The 6,000-nt window shown below is 28.6% G+C and overlaps 1 protein-coding gene across 6 annotated transcripts in view; it reads right to left on the reverse strand.

The window, feature by feature from the left end:
• The window catches only part of pdm3 (POU-domain protein pdm3), a 239,966-nt gene extending 234,688 nt beyond the window's left edge, over nucleotides 1-5,278 (reverse strand). For 3 of the 6 annotated variants that reach the window (XM_074113852.1, XM_074113855.1, XM_074113854.1), the window contains exon 1: nucleotides 4,660-5,278. The gene's annotated coding sequence lies outside the window, so the exon portion shown is untranslated. The remainder of the gene's footprint in view (nucleotides 1-4,659) is intronic. The other 3 variants (XM_074113853.1, XM_074113851.1, XM_074113849.1) reach the window with 1 other exon arrangement.
• Nucleotides 5,279-6,000: the final 722 nt, after the last annotated feature.

Raw genomic sequence — 6,000 nt, forward strand, 5'->3', positions numbered from 1 at the left:
TACTAAAAAAAGTGTACATTATGTTGGCCACAGTGATGATTACGAAGGGCTCTAGTCTGGCTAGACTAATCGTAGATTTATCTCTTCCTAGAAGCTACTGAGAGCAGTTAACAATTACTATTTACAAGACTGGCAGAACACTGGTAAAAAAGCTCCGAGCGACAATCGCTTCACATTTAGTCGCACTTTGATTAAAAAACGAATTGTACGAACACTTTCACAAACGACTATCTTAACCGCGATGTAAATTAATGAATATTCTTATAAAACATTTATTCAGACAAATAGCCCTTCAGCCCAACTGATTTCGCTCGAATTTAACAGTTTTCTTTAATATTAAACTCCTTTTTGAAATACCAAAGTAATGTGGCCGTAAATTAAAGGTATTTCAATGAAACTTTTAGACACATTTCCGGTTCTTAGTCCCGAGAACTATCTTAACAAGCATTTTCTTGTAAAAATGTATAAAAGAAAAATTGTAATTTTGTTAAATGAAAAACAAAAACCATACGAACCGAGAATCGGTAAAAGAACGGAGAATCGAGGAAGCGGTAAAATAGGTTCTTTAAGACATTTATGTTTTGGCTGTTTTCGTCCAATCAAAAAAATCAAATGTGAACTTTGAATCCTGTGACAACTCCTTTCTGAGATTTGCTACTCAAATACAGACCAATTTGTAAAAAGCCCCTTTTTTCCCCCCTTTGGACTTAGAGGATTTCAATACAAATATTTTCTGAAAATTCAAAATAGAAAATCTACTACAACTTCTTTTCTTTTAGGAGTATACTTTGAAGAGAAATCATTTTAAGAACTAAATATACGAGAAAAATTGGGCAACAGTTCAAAATTGTACTTTGAAATTCTTTTTGATCGTCTTTGATTTTCAATGTTACAAGAAAAAGGGGCTAAACTTGATGCTTAACTCTTCTGGACAAACCACTCCACTTCATGAACCAAAAACGTTGGCTACATTCAGCATGTGGTTCAGCAAAAGGAATGTTAAAAGCCCGCTGAACTGACCTCTTTGGCTTTAGCAAGAAATGGACGAAAGCCACTTTCTCTTGGAACTGACGATTATCTAAGTATAGTGAAATTATATTGTCCGCGATATTATAAAATAAAAAAGGAGTAGAAATATCCCAATTTTGAGTTTGGTAATTGAGTTTTAAAGCCACTACTAAAACGCTTTCTCATATTCAAAATAAACCTCATCACTTATAAGTCACATCTTGGATTAAACTCCCTAACTATCCCTTAAAGCATCAGAAACAGTCTTCTTCACAGCATCAATTCGGAAGTTTAGGAAAATATAAAATATCGAAGGCGAACGGAATCAAGGAAAAAAAAAACACGATATTTTTACCCCCATATCCAGTAATGATTTCGATTTGTATTCTCAAATTTTCTCACAAAAAAAGAAGAGGAAAAACTGCTTTAACAATTTTCTATCCCCATAAAAAGACCTCTTAAAATTTATTCACAATATTTCCTTTTAAGACAATTCCATTTTAAGCCAGTGTGAACCAGACTGTGTAGCTCTAAACTTGAGTGCCTTTCCTCAACTCAAGTGGCCACTTCAATTTTATCTTTATTGTGCCTATTTAATAAAATTTAAAGCAAATAATTTGATTGTAAAGGAAAAATAACAAATTTAACTCCGCAATTAAATTTAATATTTGAAAGAAGGAATTTTTTTTTTTTTATTTGAAACTTATTTAAATTGAAGAGCCGAAGTTATTAAAGCCTTAAGCCTTCTCAACACATCGCCCCCCTCTTAACAGTGTTCTCTCGTTACAGATAGGCACAGTCCGAAGAGTGAACCGAAGGCTCCTAAGAAGAGTAAATCTAAGGGTTGCCAGTTGGAGTCGAACTCGGTAACTTTACTATTACATTTTTAAACAATCAAATACACGATTTGGTTTACTATTTAAGGAGTATACCTGTCTTGAACATCGCAGGAAACGGTACTTGATCTTGGTTTAGTCGCAACGTGATTCACATGGAATATACAAAGTAAACAGGAAACTGGTTGTTACAATTTTTCAAAAAAACAAAAAAAACAAAAGCACGCACAGAATCCTGAGAGACTACAAAAAAAATAAAAGCGCCATCGTCTCTGACGGAAAACGTATGAACACTAATTTGAACATTATCACCATGCTGAACTATAAAACTTAATGATTATCACTGATTTGAAGATTAATTGCCAAAAATGTGCCCATTTTATTATTTATTGTTTTAACAGACGCCGCTCAATTCAAGAAATTGTTTTATTTCTTCTTATAAATCAGAATTAACTTATTTTACATCTAATTTGGACCAAAAAAAAAAATATCCTTTTGGAATACCAAGATGTTGATTATTTAAAAAAATATTTATAAAATTTCATCTCAAATACAGCTGCAAGGACGTTGGTCAGAATTCCCGTTGTTTTAATCCACGAACAGTCTTATAATTTCTAGTTTTTTAAATATTTAAAATTTTAATTTCCATTTAAAAAATGTACTATTTTTAAGGTATAAAATAATTTTAAAAACCAATATAAGTCCAGGGACTTTAATCTATTTGCCTGATCACATTAAATCCAACTTAAACCAGTATTAAAATTAAAGAAACCCATTGGAGAAGAAGGGCTCTTCTAAGTCGCATTATTTGTTTTTGCTAAGTATTTTTAGAATAAATTGTTTGAAGAAATGATTTTCTCGGGGGAAAACGAGAAAATAGGGAAAAAAATCGAATAAAATTAAATAGAACGTTGATTTAAAAAAATTTTCGCTATCTTAATAGACATTAACTCTCCCAGAAAACTTTAAATATTTTAGTAACAATTTTAAAAATTAAAGCAGAATAATTTTGTAAATTATACTTAAACGAACTTTGGCAAATTGTGAATATAATTAATTGGCGAGGCTTAAATTAATTTAAGATCAAATGGTTTCTTTGTTTATTTTTGTCGAAAAATGTGGTTGATTTTATCCGACATATGGTTTGATTGTTTTCCGTATTTTCGACCAGTTTCGAATGTTCATTCATTTTTATTTTATTTTAGATTTTCTAAAATTTTCAGCAGAGACTTCGTTGAACATTTTTATTCTACTTGCAAGGAATATTTTCCCTGTGATGTAAACCTAATATGTATTAATGTTGAAGATGGATGAAAATTCGATACCTTTTCCATTAAAATCAAGATATTTCCCTATTAATCAATTATGGAACCAAAAAAAAAAAAAATCAGAACCTCAAATTAGGAAAATGATTTCTTGAACTTTGCACAAAAATGAAAAAGTAAAAGTCAATTTATTCTACTACAGAATTTTTCTTCACTTAATCTAGATGTAAAAGATCTTTAAGACAATTTTACAAGGCAGTCTTATTACTCTTTACCCGCCACTTTTTACCACCAAGGGAAAGTTGTAAAAGCAAAGGCCGGAGATTTATTTACAAAAGAACTGTCCCACAATTTGGTCTTCATTACAAACCTTCTTTGGTTAACGAAGACCTAAAGGAGTTCTAAGCAATCCTATTTAGCGATTTATTTACTTATTAAACTCAAACAGGGAATATATTTGGCTTGTTTTAATTCGAATAATTAAACAAAAAATTACGATCTTAATTTAGCCCAAAATTTTGTTCATGTTAAACATTAATAAAGGCAAAAGTAACGTTGATTAAAATTGATTAATGCCTTCAATATGGTAATCAAACGAAGGAAGGAGTAATGCTGCGTTCAAAACTCAAGTAAATTAGTTCAAGAAGAAGAATAATAAGCGATAAGATATTAGCAAAACTCTTGCTGTTGGAAGTGGCTGAAAGAAATCTTCGCAAACTTTAGAAAATGTTTAAGACAAAAACCAAAAATTAATTCCCGGCATTATTATAAATTTAAAAAAATAAATTTTAGTGAAGCCATAAATAAAGTTTGAAAATATTCACTAAGATATTTATTGCACAACATTACTTTGTTTATTGAATAAAATTATAAAAAAACTACAAAAAAAATAATCAAAAATATGAGTTTTATGACGCGTTTAAGTATAATTAAATTTTTTTTAAAAACAAGTATAAATAGTCTATCCTAAAACTATTATTTTTACTTCTAAGTAGTGTTCTTTTCTTTTTTTTTAATTTATTAGTGTTATCAAGAAGAACTTAAAACAGAATAATGGTTTTAAGATAATTAAAATTTGAAAAATACTAAATTACAAAAAACTAACTAAAATTTAGAAAAATAAAATTCCTAATAATTTTGTAAAAAATTATCAAAAAAATATAAAGAGACGGTTAATAATCAAATAAAATCATACTTGATTAATTAATTGAAATTAACTTTTGCTCTTAATTGGAAACTTAATTACTATTCTTTATAAATTATAATTATAATTATTCTACTTAAAAGAAAGAAAAAGTGTGACAAGTGAAAAACTAAAAACCGCGAAAATGGCAAAAGCACGTGGTTAGATAACAGGGCCCCCCGTGGCTCTTTGAAAACGGCGCGAAACTTTGAAATCACCAAAAATTAGTAATCCTACCTTTTTCATTTATATATAATTAAATTTTAAATTATTTAAAAAATATAATAAATTAAATTGCAATAATTATAAAGAAAAGACAGTATTTTTTTTTCTAAAAAAAAAAGAAAATCCAAAAAAACTGACTCACCTTTTTTTTTTTTTTTAGTTTTTCTCAAACGGTTGGTGAAAATGTTGTGTGGAAAATAAAGCTGCCAGATTTTTTTCCGATTAGCTCCTTACTTTTTCCGAGATTTTTTGAAAAAGTTATTTATTTATTTATTTTTTACCCGAATGATACGGAAAAAACAATTTACCGTATGATAAATAAGAACTTAAATATAAAGCACAAACTAAAATATAACTGTAATCAAAATAAACTAGAAACAAAGTAGTAAAAATAACATTTTTCAATTTCGTAGCCGAAATAAACGATGACACATCTTGAATCACAAAAACAAAAAATATTTAAAAAAAAAAAATAAAATAAGAATTGGCAGAAGAAGTCTCTTTTTTTGGGAAATCAGTGACGTCCCAAAAGTGAAACTTTAAACTTTCCCAATTAAAAAGTTCTTGTTTTACAAAATTCAAAAATTTTATTTTTTTAAAAATGACCTCAATAATTTTGTTTTGAACTTCAATGAAAAAATTTAAAAAAAAATTAACGACTTTTCCCAAAAAAACTAAAAACAAAAGAAAAAAAATTTACTTATGTTCCCTAACGCTTTTCTAGAGGACTCAATACAACAGTCGACAGACAACTAAAACAGTATACCAATAGTAAGGCTGTGGGTAGAGAAGGACCGTTTATCACTTCGTGGCCGTTCGTTTATGTTCGATTTTGTTCGTTTATGGTCGTCATTTGTCGGAGTTTTTTTTTTGTTCTTGTGCATTAAGTGCAGTTATTTCCTATATTGCGTATGTGTCTGTAGTTGCAACAATTCTTAGCATTTAATAAATTAGAAATTTATAATTTATTTTTTTTGGTAAATTAATACTAAGAAATGTGAAATTGATTACTGATTGTTTAAAAATGGTAATAAAGTAAAAAGCGTTTTAGAGGTGGTGGTTAGAACCAAAGCCGATGTTCCTCAGCTGTTCGTCTCTTCAGCATCCCTACCAAGGCTACACCCTAACTTGAAGATTTGTTTCTAAATTATCCTTTATGTATATTAAATTGATAAGATTTTTTTCTTTTTTATTAATAAATTATAGAAACTTAATTAATCTTAGCGTTAATTAGAAAAACAATTAACTGATTAGATGGTTTTAAGTTTTAATTCAACTTTTATAAGGCTATAAAGTTTTTTTTTTACAAACCGGAAAGGACTTTTTTTACCCGCCAAGAATTGCTTGATAACTTATTCTTAACAGACAAATAGCAGCATTTCATTAAAATGAATTTAAGAGTGAAATTAAGAATGAGATTGTTTTTGAGTCCCTAAACAAAAAGGGAAAGTTATCATTTTTGTAGATTTTGGATTTTGAGTGA

The sequence above is a fragment of the Rhodnius prolixus genome, unplaced genomic scaffold, assembly GCF_049639745.1.
Source record: "Rhodnius prolixus isolate KJV_2025 unplaced genomic scaffold, Rpr scaffold_7, whole genome shotgun sequence".
Lineage (NCBI taxonomy): Eukaryota > Metazoa > Arthropoda > Insecta > Hemiptera > Reduviidae > Rhodnius > Rhodnius prolixus.